Here is a 14322-nt window from a genome sequence, read left to right on the forward strand (position 1 = left end):
ATCGGACGTAACCTACCCGTCGTCAGTATACGTCACAGATACTGAGATAGTTAGCACTGATGCCACCATCATCAGCATCACTATTCCGATCATCTATATGCTGGAGCAGACTTTGAATAGCCTGCGGGAAGAGATGGTGGTCCCAGAAGAAGAGGAGGAAGCAGAGGAGGATGCAGAAGGGATACTGTCTCTAAGTTCAAGACTGTCGCCACACAGTTGGGTGCCAGGGGAGGGTGGATAACTGTGATCAAGGAGGGCTGGTGATAACAGACAAGCTGTTATCGAAGGTGCAAGATCCGAGGAAGAAATGGAGGAGGAAGAGGTGATGGGCGAGCAACTGTCAGATGAAGAGGATAATACTTCCCTCTCTGTTGTTCGTGGTTGGCGGGATGGGATGGAGGAAACGAGCCTCATTGTTACTCAGCCACCAAAACAGCATGGGATTGGACCTCATGGTAGAGCCCTACATATGAGCGCCTTCTTTCTGCACTATCTGCAACAAGATCCCCGTATAGTTATGATTAGGAATATTGCTGACTACTGGGTTGCCACTTTATTAGATCCATGTTATAAAACTAAATTTTGCCAGATGATTCCCACCTTAGAAAGGGAACAGCAAATGCTGGAGTATCGAAACACGCTTTTACACAACCCTAAGAGAGCTTTTCCCCAATACAGCAGTGAAGTGCACAGTTTGCATCGCAGCTGTAGACTTCCAACCTCCGGACCGTCAATTCCTCAATGACAAAACAGCAGCAGCAGCAGTGGTGGAAGTAGAAGAAGCAATTTCTGTGAGTCCTGTGACACTTTTTTAGGCCAACGCATGACGTGTGTTACTTGCTTACATATTTTGGCCAAAATATTAACTAATACCTCTCATATTTTTATATGTGTTTTTTGCACTTTATTTTTCAGGGTGCAGTTGGGCCCATTCGGTCTTGTAAACTGTGGTGTCTGTTCACATGGGATGCATTTGGATGGCGCTAGGCAGCCCGCCTGATCTAATAATATGGGTGTAACTAATAGGCTGTTAACCTGGATGCTGTGCATTACTGTTTTGTGATCAGCGCCGCATACAAGTCTTCATTGTGCATTAATATACCAAGTAAACTGCCCCTCCATACATTGGTAGGTTGTGAGCGGTTGTCTCATCTGTATTCTTGCACCTGTGTTGCCCCCATCCTAACTATATGGGCCCACTCACCCTGACAGTGCATTTGTTTGGAGGTCTGGGCAGGTCAGCATCTCTGCCTTTTTGCTGTGTTTTTGAACATTTGACATTTGCCTGAATTTTTATATCTACACGATTTACAAAATTATATTTTCTTGTCTTAACTCTATACTATTCGCTCCTCACCCAACCGCCTCCAAGACTTCTCCCGAATATCCCCCATCCTCTGGAATTCTTTGCCCCAATACGTCTTACTACCAACCACACTCAGATCCTTCAGACGGAACCTGAAAACCCATCTCTTCAGGAAAGCTTACAGCCTGCAATGACCCCACTACCTCCCCACCACTACTGGAGCTACCGCCTCACCATCACTGGAGCTGCTGCAACCCCCCAACCTACTGTCTCCTTCCCCACCATCCTGTAGCATGTAAGCCCGAAAGGGCAGGGTCCTCTCTCCCCTCTGTATCAGTCTGTGATTGTTAGTTTGATTACTGTAAGTGATATCTGTAATCTGTATGTAACCTTTTCTCATGTACAGCACCATGGAACCAATGGTGCTATATAAATAATACTAAGCTTTGTATTTTTGTAATTATTTGTATGTATACATGATTGATTACCACTTCTGTCTCTGTAAAAACAATCCCCTTTAACCCCTTTCTGATATCAGGTGTAAATGTATGCGGATGTCGGACTCCCTCCTTTTGATGTGGGCTCCAGAGCTGAGCCCACATCTTTTCTCGCACATGATGGGACAGAAATCCCGCACATCGGTGACCCTGTCGTGTGATTGCGGGTCACTGATGAGTTGGCATGACAACCAGAGGTCTCCAGCAGACCTCTATGGTTGTCACTGCCGGATCCTATGAGCGCTGCCCAGTGGTCGGCGCTCATAGCAAGTGAGCATCTCTGCTACATGCAGGTGATCTGATCATTGCCTGTATGTAGCAGAGCCGATCAGGTTATAGCAGCTTCTAGCCTCCCATTGAGACTATTGAAGCAAGCCTGTGGAGACATGGGGTGGTCAGCGGGCTGAAACCACATGGATCAGGGATCGCACCACCGAACGCCGGCTCTCCCTTTAACATGGGCACCGCACCCATTTAGCACTGCTGATCACACTGTTTCATAAACAATAATTATAAACAGAAAAAAAATGGAGCGCTGTATGGAGCACTGATGCCCCGCCGCCGCTTCTCTGTCCTCCTGCGGAGTCCCGAACGATTACCTCCTCCTGAGGTGACATGCTATAAGCTGACCACCAGAAATGAGGTCAGCACGTCACTTCCAGTGGAACGTGATGTGCGGCTCAGAGTGCTGTATTTTGTGGGCATACACAGCGATCGCGGGATAGAAAGCTTCCCAGCCGGTACAGCGGGATACGGACCCGAAATCGGGACTGTCCCGCGGGGATCGGGAGGGTTGGGACCTATGCTGGTGTGTTCTCCACAGAGATTTATCGCGCCAACTCCACATTTATGAGGTGGATTTTGGACGTTTGCCTCTCAGTTCTGCTCCAAAAACCTCAGTGTGAACACACCCCATATTGAAGCTCCCATAGAGATGAATAGGAAGAGTTTTCCAAGCGGTTTTTGAGGAGGAATTTGGAGCTGATCCACCAAAAAAAGCCTAGCCTAAAGGGGTAGCCTGTGTGTAGCTCAGAACAGTGCACAAAGAGGGGCTGTGTGTGGGTTTCCCATGCAGTGAAACTATTTGCACAGAGGAGGAGGAGGACGGGGGTTGTTCGGCTTCTCCTCGTAGTGCACAGAGGAGGGGGCTGGAGTGTAACGTCTCTCTGCCAGTGAGTGGGCTGCTCCCATCTGGGCTGCCTGTGCCCGGCCCCCTCTGCGCCTGCGCACTCCCCGCATTCCAGCATGGCGCTGCAGCCTGGCAGTGGAGGAGCTGCGCACTGAGATTGCAGCGGCCCCTGGGGACACGGAGCAGAACACGGGAAGACACGGACACCGGGTGATCTCCTCTCCCCTCCCGGCACCTGGGCAGTGAGGAGACATGCTATAAGCTGACCGCCGGAAATGAGGTCAGCAGTCATTTCTGGCGGTCAGCTTACAGCACGTCACTTCCGGTGGAACGTGATGTGCGGCGCAGAGTGCATACACCGCGATTGCGGGATACATAGCACTGCGTTGAGAAACATGTGATGGTGTCTCCACAGTGTTGGATGTTGATCTCCATGAGTTCATTCATCCTCATTTTTCACAGTCTTTTACTAGGCATTGCTCCTACTAGCCAGTTTCCTACTCCACACTGATGAGGGGCAATACCCCGAAATAGCTGTCTGTGGATGGATACCATGTTTTGGCATAGGTGGTTTCCTTCATTGGAGACTGCCCTTCCCGTGGTTGCTCCTTCCCGGGGAAAGACCTGGCTAGTTATTGCTTGCGTTGAGAAACACGTGATAGTGTCTCCGCGGCTTGGGTTTTGCATGTTTTTGCATATTTCCCTTAAGGGATGGGGGCATTGCTCTAGAATCACTGCGTTGAGAAACATGTGATGGTGTCTCCGCAGTGTTGGATGTTGATCTCCATGAGTTCATTCATCTTCATTTTTCACATTTTCTGAGTCTGACGGTGACGTGATAGAACCACGGCGCCTCCCAGTGGCCGAGGCAGGAACAGCCATCCCTGAGTCTGACAGCAAAGTGGCGGTCCGGCGCCTCCTAGTGGCCGCGACCGGAACAGCAGGCCCCAAGTCTGATGGCGACGTGACAGTACTCCCCCTCCAAGAGGGGCCTCCGGACCCTCAAAACCCGGTTTGTCAGGGTGAAGGAGGTGAAACCTTCTAATCAACCCCTTGGCATGGATGTCACTATCGGGGACCCAGGACCTTTCCTCTGGACCGTAGCCCTTCCAATGCACCAAATATTGCACGGACTTTCTCACCAAACGGGAATCAAGGATACCCTGGACTTCGTACTCCAAGGCACCCTTGACCAAAACTGGAGGCGGAGGGGACTGGACGAGATGAATTGGGGAGCGGTACATCTTGAGGAGGGATTTGTGGAAAACATTAGGCATTTTAAAAGACTGAGGGAGCTTTAAACGAAATGCTACCTGGTTAATTACCTCTAATATCTCATAGGGACCAATAAACCTGGGACCCAGTTTGGCAGATGGAACCTTAAGCTTAATGTTCTTGGTAGACAGCCAAACTTTGTCCCCAACTCCTAGGTGCGGCCCCGTGGACCGCCGTTTATTTGCGGCCGAAGTCTGTTTGACCTGGGAGCCTTTCAAGTTTGTGTTCACCTCCGACCAGATTGTCCTTAAGTGATGTATGGAATTCTCTACTCCCGGTGTCATGATCCCAGTGCAGGTTTTTGAGCTGCACACCGGGGGTTAATGTCTGGAGCTCTGTGCAGGTTTTGACCTGCACACTTGGGGTTAATGATTGTGGCCTCTTTCTGGTTCTGGGAGAGCTTCATAAACCCCTGGGTAGCTTCAATCCCTGCCAGTTATACTTTTGCCTTTGGCCTAGTGTGCTGACCCCCGTGTGCCTGTTTGTTGCTATAGCTTGTTATATGGTTCTGACCCGATTCTGTTTCCCGTTGTGAGTTTGCCTGTTGATTTTGTACTGCGTTATTATCTGTGTATGACTCATTGCCTGTGATCTGACTACTCTCTGCTCGCCCCTCTGGTACCTTGCAGCTATCTCTGTGTGTGACTCATTGGCTATGTCCTGACTATTCTCACTGTCTATGCCTCATGGGTAACTTTGTCTTGCAGTTACTCTGCTAGGAATTGTCTTGCAGCTCCTAGCTCTGTGGAGTTTAGGCCATGCCTCTAGCAGTCACGTGCTTCAGGTCCTGCGGCTCTGAAGTACACATCTATTCGGTTGCTGCCCGCTCCACAGGTAGCTTTGAGCACTGTTCACTTTACTCAGGACACGCGCACTGGCTCAGTGAGCAAGTTCAGTGCGGTGTCTCTGACATTATAACTGGCCCACCATTTTTTTTTTTCTCTCCTCACTTCTGCAGCATGGACCCAATGTGTGCTTTATCTGAGCAGGTGAAAAGCTTGACTCAGTCACTGCAGAAGCTTAGTTTAGAACACCAAGCTCTGGCCCAGTCCCAACGGCGGGTTGAGGACTCAGTTCAGGGGGTACTTTCCACTGGCTTCCAGCAGGTGGGGAATAGAGATGTTATTTTAGTCCCACCTGAATCCCCGGTTAAATTGCCAGATATATTTTCTGGTAACAAGGATGAGTTCAGGGCATTTAAGGAGGGCAGTAAGCTTTTTTTTTCTTTGAGACCCCGCTCCTCTGGGGATGAGAAACAGAGGGTGGGGGTGGTGATGTCCCTGCTTAGGGGGTCCCCACAAGCCTGGGCATTCTCGCTTTCCTCTTCTGCCCCTGATAGAATGTCTGTGGATGCATTTTTTGAAGCCTTAGGGCTTATTTATGATGAGCCTGATAGAGTGCGGTTGGCTGAGGACAAAGTAATGAGTGTCTGTCAGGGGGAGCACTCGGCCGAATGGTTCTGTACTGAATTCAGACGTTGGGCAGCGGAGATTTCCTGGAGTGATGCCTCCCTTCGGGGGCTTTTCCACAGAGGCCTGTGTGAACGCCTGAAGGATGCTTTGGCACTCCATCCTCCGCCTGACTCCCTGGAGGATGCCATGGTCCAAGCAGTTCGCATGGATCGCAGGCTGCGGGCTAGAGGCATTATGCAACGGGAAACGCCCTTATTCTTCAGTGGAGATGAGACCCAGACTCTTCCTATGGCTATGGAGGTGAGCGCTGTCACCTGTGAGGGAAAGGAAAGAAGATGCCGCCGGGAAAAGCAGTTGTGCTTCTATTGTGGGAAATCTGGACATTGGAAGAAGGACTGCCCCTCCTGTCCGTCATCCTCCAAGATGGCGGTAAACGACTAGGTCTGGGTAGTAATCGAGGAGGCTACCCAGACCTTCAGGTACAAATTTCCTCATGTCCAAAAATGGTGCTGCAGGTGGAACTGGAACTTGGTTATGGTCCTGTTCAGACTACTGCTTTTATTGACTGTGGTTCGGCTGTGAACCTGATTGATACCAAGGTTATGACTCTTAATAAGATAGGGACAGTCAGGCTTCATGATCCTGTTAAACTTGTGGCAATTGACTCATCTCCTCTTACCCAAGATGGTATCTGTTGCAGGTCTGAACTTTTTTCTCTAAAAGTGGGTTCCACTCATGTGGAGAAACTAAGTTGTCTGGTGCTAGATAACTTGCCTGCAGGACTGGTACTGGGGATGCCTTGGCTTCAACGCCATAATCCTACCATTGATTGGGTTACAGGGGAAATCACTCAATGGGGATGCAATAATAAATGTGGTAACCGGGGACATCTTGTTAACGCTGTTAAATCCGTGTCTGTGTCGTCTGTCGATCTGGAAGGTATTCCGGAATACCTGAAAGATTTCGAAGACGTTTTTTCCGAAATTGAGGCTGAGGCGCTGCCACCACATAGACCCTATGATTGTGCCATTGATTTAGCACCCGGAGCCAAGTTACCTAAGGCTCGATTGTTCAATTTGTCTGGGCCTGAGCGCCAAGCCATGAAGTAGTACATAGCTGAGAGTCTCCGCAAAGGGCATATCAGGCCTTCTGTGTCACCTGTGGCAGCAGGGTTCTTCTTTGTGAACAAAAAAGATGGTGGTTTGCGGCCGTGCCTCGACTTTCGGGAACTGAGCAAGATAACGGTTAGGAACTCTTACCCGCTTCCCCTCATCCCAGACTTATGCAACCAGTTAGCTGGGGCCCAATGGTTCTCCAAGTTAGATCTGCGGGGGGCCTACAATCTGATAAGGGTTCGGGAAGGGGACAAGTGGAAAACGGTATTCCTTACATCAGAAGGACTCTTTGAGAACCTGGTAATGCCATTTGGGTTAACTAATGCACCCGCTATTTTCCAAAATTTCATCAATGTTGTGTTTTCTGATCTGATAGGCCATTTTGTTATTATTTATTTGGATGATATTTTGGTGTATTCCCCGGACAGTCAATCTCACTTGCAACATCTAAAGACAGTTCTCCAGAGACTCAGGGAGAACCAATTGTTCGCCAAATTGGAAAAATGTTCATTTTTTGTACAGGAGCTGTCTTTTTTGGGGTTGATTGTGTCCTGTGAGGGGTTTCGTATGGATCCTAAGAAGGTGCTGACGATCACTGACTGGGTTCAGCCTCGAGATCTCAAGGGGCTCCAGCGCTTCTTAGGATTTGCGAACTATTACCGGAGATTCATTAAAGGTTTCTCACAAGTGGTGAAACCACTCACGGATCTTACCCAGAAGGGAGCTGATGTAAAAAATTGGTCTGTACTCGCTAAGGAATCCTTCTCAGCGATTAAGAAATGTTTTATGTCTGCCCCGGTGTTGGTGCAACCTGACCCGTCCAAACCATTCATTGTGGAGGTGGATGCTTCTGAAGTGGGGGTGGGGGCTGTGCTGTCCCAGGGTCCGGCCACCCTTACCAATCTCAAACCCTGTGCCTTCTTCTCCAAGAAGTTCTCTTCAGCTGAGAAAAACTATGATGTAGGCAATAGAGAACTTCTTGCGGTCAAGCTGGCGTTTGAGGAATGGAGGCACTTTTTGGAAGGGGCGGCTCACCCTATCACGATTGTCACGGATCACAAAAATTTGGCATACCTTGAATCTGCTAAGAGGCTTACTCCTAGACAGGCCCGTTGGTCACTTTTTTTTCACGATTTCAGTTCTCAATTACTTTTCGACCGGGGTCCAAAAATGTTAAAGCAGATGCCCTGTCCAGAAGTTTTGATCCAGTGTCTCCCCCTGAGCCGCCGTCCTCCATTCTTCCCCCAGGGGTGGTAGTGGCGGGGGTCTCAACTGAGTTGGAACAAGAAATCCTAAGGGCTCAGGCCCTAGCTCCGGCAACCAGGCCAAGCGATAAACTGTTTGTTCCAGATTCATTGCGGCCTAGACTTCTGCAGGAGTTTCATGATTCTAGGCTGAGTGCTCATCCAGGTATCACGGCCACTAGAGAGGCAGTAGCCAGGGGTTTTTGGTGGCCTTCATTAAGGTCTGATGTCAAGGAATTTGTTTCTGCTTGTGACATATGTGCCCGTTCCAAAAGCTCGCATAACCGACCGGCTGGGGAACTCATACCTTTACCGGTTCCTGATAGGCCATGGACTCATCTTTCCATGGATTTTATTACCGGCCTTCCACCTTCCAGGGGCAATACCGTGATCTGGGTGGTGGTGTATAGGTTTTCCAAACAGGCCCATTTCATTCCCTTGGCAGCATTACCTTCAGCAGAAACGTTGTCAAGATTGTTTGTGCAGCATGTGGTCCGATTGCATGGGGTACCCCTGAATGTTGTGTCTGACAGAGGTGTGCAGTTTGTGGCCAAATTTTGGAGGGCGTTCTGTATGAAATTGGGCATCTCACTCTCCTTCTCTTCGGCATATCACCCGGAGAGTAATGGTCAGACAGAACGCACCAATCAATCCCTGGAACAAATTCTCAGGTGTCTGACCTCCGCCAGACAGGAGGATTGGTGTGATGCGTTACCGTTGGCTGAATTCGCTTTTAACAACCGGGTGAGTCAGTCCACCAACATGTCCCCATTCCTGATTAACTATGGCTTTAATCCGCATTTTGGGGAGTTTTCTCGGGTGGATTCCGGTTGTCCAGGAGCAGAGGGGTCCGTTCAATGGTTAAAAAACCTCTGGGCTGAAGTCCGGTGTAATATCTCTCGATCCCAGGGGAGATACAAATATTTTGCGGACAAAAAGAGAGCCTTGGGAGACATGTTTCAGGTGGGAGAGAAGGTTTGGCTCTCCACGCGTAACATCAACTTAAAGGTACCATCAGTTAAGTTGGGACAAAAGTTCATTGGTCCGTACGAGATTATGGGGATAGTCAACCCTGTGGCATATAGGTTGCGTCTCCCCGCCTCCTTAAAAATATCTAATGTGTTCCATAAGTCTCTGTTGAAACCAGCAGGATCTGTCAAAGAGAACTCTGAGACTGTTGTTCCTCCAGTGCTGGTGGAGGGTCAATTGGAGTATGAGGTCGGACATATTGTGGACTCTCGGCGGGTGCGCCACTCTTTGCAGTACCTGGTCCACTGGAAGGGATATGGACCAGAAGAGCGCTCATGGGTCCCTGCTCGCTCAGTACATGCAGATCGCCTGGTTCAGGCGTTCCGTGCCAAGTACCCGGGGAAGCCTGGGGGTCCAGAGGCCCCCCGTTGAGAGGGGGGTACTGTCATGATCCCAGTGCAGGTTTTTGAGCTGCACACCGGGGGTTAATGTCTGGAGCTCTGTGCAGGTTTTGACCTGCACACTTGGGGTTAATGATTGTGGCCTCTTTCTGGTTCTGGGAGAGCTACATAAACCCCTGGGTAGCTTCAATCCCTGCCAGTTATACTTTCGCCTTTGGCCTAGTGTGCTGACCCCCGTGTGCCTGTTTGTTGCTATAGCTTGTTTATATGGTTCTGACCCGATTCTGTTTCCCGTTGTGAGTTTGCCTGTTGATTTTGTACTGCGTTACTATCTGTGTATGACTCATTGCCTGTGACCTGACTACTCTCTGCTCGCCCCTCTGGTACCTTGCAGCTATCTCTGTGTGTGACTCATTGGCTATGTCCTAACTATTCTCACTGTCTATGCCCCTTGGTAACTTTGTCTCGCAGTTACTCTGCTAGGAATTGTCTTGCAGCTCCTAGCTCTGTGGAGTTTAAGCCACGCCTCTAGCAGTCACGTGCTTCAGGTCCTGCGGCTCTGAAGTACACATCTATTCGGTTGCTGCCCGCTCCACAGGTAGCTTGGAGCACTGTTCGCTTTACTCAGGACACGCGCACTGGCTCAGTGAGCAAGTTCAGTGCGGTGTCTCTGACACCCGGAAGCTCCGACATCTTGGCCGAAAATGAACCAAAACATGGGTGCAAACCATGATTGCAGAAGAACGGGGTGGTTTTGATAGATTCCTGGTATTAGTTGTTTAGGGCGAATTCAGCTAACGGGAGATGTTCCACCCAATCGGACTGATGTTCTGAGATATAGCAGCGGAGATATTGCTCTAGAGCCTGGTTGGTACGCTCCGTTTGACCATTGGTCTCAGGGTGGTAAGCGGAGGAGAAGAATAATTCGACGCCAATGCGTTTGCAGAATGCCCTCCAGAATTTAGAAACGAACTGGGTACCTCGGTCGGACATGATATTCATCGGAGCGCCATGCAGTTGTATTACATGAACAATAAACAACTTACTCAAGGTTTTTGATTTAGGTAATCCAGACAGGGGAACGAAATGACATTGCTTACTGAACCTGTCCACCACCACCCAGATACATGTCTTCCCTTCTGAGGGCGGCAGGTCAGTAATGAAGTCCATGGAGATGTGGGTCCATGGACTCCCTGGGGAGGGCAAGGACTGGAGCCTGCCGGCAGGCCGATTGTGGGGGGACATGGCGCAAGCACAGATTTCGCAAGCTAGTATGTAATCCTTACAGTCCTTAACTACCATCGGCCACCAAAAATTCCTAGTCACTAGTCTGGTGGTATTATTGACACCAGGATGGCCTGCCAGGGCAGAGTCATGCGACTCCTTCAGAACTTGTAGATGAAACGGCTCTGGAATGAACAATTTCTGGGGGGGCGTCGAGTCAGGGCCTGGTTCTGGGAACCTACGGATCTCCTCCAGAAGGTCCAGAGACACGGGCGACACAACGATCCCATTGGCCAGTATTGGAACTGGTTCCGAGTCCCCAGCCTGTGAGGGGCAGAAACTTCGAGAGAGAGCATCAGCCCTTACATTTTTAGTCCCTGGATGAAACGTGATTACAAAGTCAAACCTAGAGAAGAAAAAAGCCCACCTAGCCTGCCTAGGATTCAGTTGATTAGCTGACTCCAAGTAGGTCAGGTTCTTGTGATCTGTGATTACTGTAATCTTGTGTTTAGCGCCTTCGAGGAAGTGGCGCCATTCCTCGAAGGCCCATTTTATGGCCAATAATTCCCGATTCCCTATATCATAATTTTTCTCAGTAGAAGAGAATTTTTGGGAAAAAAAGGCGCATGGACGGAGTTGAGTGAGGGAGTCAGTGCCTTGGGAAAGTACTGCTCCTACTCCAACCTCAGAGGCATCGACCTCTACCACAAAGAGACGTCTAGATCAGGCTGGATTAATATCGGGTTGGCATAAAAACAATCCATTAAAACAGAAAATGCCTGGAGTGTTTCAGGCTTCCAATTAACCACGTCTGCCCCCTTCCGGGTCAGGTCCGTGAGCGGTTTGGCGATCTCCAAGAAGCCTTTGATAAATTTTCGGTAGCAATTCATAAACCCCAAAAATCGCTGCAGCACTTTTAGAGTTTTGGGTTGCGCCCATTCACTAATGGGTCAGATCTTGGCAGGATCCATGCAGAACACCTTAGCAGAAACCATGTACTCCAAAAATTGTACCTCCTCAGCCATAAAAACACACTTTTCCAGCTTGGCAAATAGAGAATGTTCTCGAAGTCTCTGGAGCACCGTATGAACATGTTGCACGTGTGTAAGAGCATCAGCGGAGTAGATCAGGATGTCATCTAACTAAACCACTACATATACCCCACAGATATCCCTGAAGATATCATTCACAAAGTTTTGGAACACTGCAGGTGCGTTACTTAGAACGAATGGCATAACAAGGTACTCAAAATGACCAAGGGGCGTGTTAAACGCGGTTTTCCACTCATCTCCTTTTCTTATGCGGACAAGATTGTAAGCTCCCCGGAGGTCAAGCTTAGTAAACCAACGGGCTCCCAGTAGCTGGTTAAAAAGATCTGGGATGAGTGGAAGCGGATACTGATTCTTTACAGTAATAGCGTTCAGCTCACGATAATAAATGCATGGTCTGAGTCCACCATCTTTTTTTTCTACAAAGAAAAACCCAGCCCCTACAGGTGAGGTGGAGGGTCTAATAAAGCCTTTTTGTAGGCTGTCTGCTATGTAGTCATTCATGGCTACGCGCTCTGGACCAGAGAGGTTAAATATTCTCCCCTTAGGGAGACAGGAACCTGGGACCAAATCTATAGGACAGTCATACTCTCTATGAGGCGGTAATTTCTCAGACTCCACTATGGAAAAGACATCTTCATAGTCCCTGAATGCATATGGTATAAAGGGGGTTTTAATTTTAATTTGGTTCACTGTCAGCGACATACAGTGATTCTGACACTGTGGACTCCAGCGCACGATATCACCTATGTGCCAGTCGATAACAGGATTATGATGGTGCAACCATGGCATACCTAAAACAACCGCATGTGATAAATTGTGAATAACAAAAAATGACATCTGTTCCGTGTGTAATGTCCCCACTGACAGCAATTTCTGTAGTGACAAATTCCACCCCGCCCTGGATAATAGAAGTACCATTAATCGCAGTGGTGTGAATAGGGGCCTTAAGCCTTAGCAGAGGTACACCAAGACTCCTTGCAAGCAAAAAATCCATAAGGTTGCCTGCAGAGCCACAATCCACATAGGCCTTTACACACAGAAGTTTCTTAGCAAACAAGAGAGAGATGGGTAACAAAAGTTTAGCCGCATTTGAGGGCAATACCTGAGTCCCCGGGCAGGTTTGACCAGGGCTGACCAGGGGTCGACATCCCAGGAATGTTGATTTCCGACGCCCAGCATTTTCCTTGAAGTCTCCAGGCTGCAGCATGCTGGTATAGGAAGATGGGAGTGTTCCTTCAGGTTGTGCACAGAAGCAGGTGTTAGGGCAGGAGATTAGCTCAGGCAGGAGAAGAAAAAAGAAAAAAAAATTCAGGAGACTGCTTTTATATATGATAAACATACACACAAAAGCAGCCTATTTTGAGGCCGGATATAATGTGACGGCCGTCTGCGGTTCTGGGCTGCAGTAAGACAACACCCCGAGTAACCCTGATACCCTTTACCCCTATACAGGGATCTGGATTTATAGCAGAGCCCAGGAGGTCGCCGTCTGAATAAGAGCAGTGGACCAGAGCAGGACGGTCGCCAGAGAGGTGTTCCAATACAGAACCAAAAACGTAGTGGGATCTGAGTCTAAACCAGGCGGGCAGCAATGGTACAAAAACGGCAGACAGTAGCAGAGTCAGATTCAGGCCAAGGTCAGAGTCATTTACCAGGAGGGCGGCAGAGGTACAGAATCATTAGGCAGAAGCAGAGTCAGAAATCCAAGCCAAGGTCAGAGTCATAAACCAGGAGGGCGGCAGAGGTACAGAATCATTAGGCAGAAGCAGAGTCAGAAATCCAAGCCAAGGTCAGAGTCATAAACCAGGAGGGCGGCAGAGGTACAGAATCATTAGGCAGAAGCAGAGTCAGAAATCCAAGCCAAGGTCAGAGTCATAAACCAGGAGGGCGGCAGAGGTACAGAATCATTAGGCAGAAGCAGAGTCAGAAATCCAAGCCAAGGTCAGAGTCATAAACCAGGAGGGCGGCAGAGGTATAGAATCGTTAGGCAGAAGCAGAGTCTTTTAGTACTTTTTAGTTCAGGATATTTGTGTTTTTTGCTTTCTGTTTTCTCTGGTTAATGTTCATGTGTTAATATGCACTTACATTGTACATACACATTAACTTACTTTTTTCAGTTCCAATTCGTTTTTTATTCAGATGGTGATGCAGCAACCCCCTGACGACTGACAGAGGGGCGAAGCCTGCGCCCACCAGATGCCTGCGCAGGAGCCCCTTCTCTGTCACCACCATAACTCACGGGTGAACCATGGTGCCTCCTAGTGACCGCGACCGGAACAGCAGACCCAGAATCTAACGGTGATGTGACAGACAGGCGCCTCCTAGAGGCTAAAGCCGGGACAGTACGCCATAAGTCTGACGGCGACGTGACAGAACCACGGCGCCTCCCAGTGGCCGAGGCAGGAACAGCCGTTCCTGAGTCTGACGGCAAAGTGGCAGTCCAGCGCCTCCTAGTGGCCGTGACCGGAACAGCAGGCCTCAAGTCTGATGGCGACGTGACAGAGGGTAAAACAGTGTGGCAATGCTTTATTGAACCACAAAACAGGCAGATAACACATAGAACATGTTGTCCCAGCAAAATACCCAACAGAGTGCACATTACAGAGTCTCAGCCTTCAGCTGATTTGCTCCCAGGGTCGCTACCCCACCTGTGGCATGCACAGAGAGGAGGTAATGACAAGCGTAGGAAGATGACAAT

This window comes from Dendrobates tinctorius, unplaced genomic scaffold (genome assembly GCF_039654945.1).
Source record: "Dendrobates tinctorius isolate UK_male_01 unplaced genomic scaffold, ASM3965494v1 ptg000233l, whole genome shotgun sequence".
Taxonomy (NCBI): Eukaryota; Metazoa; Chordata; class Amphibia; order Anura; family Dendrobatidae; genus Dendrobates; species Dendrobates tinctorius.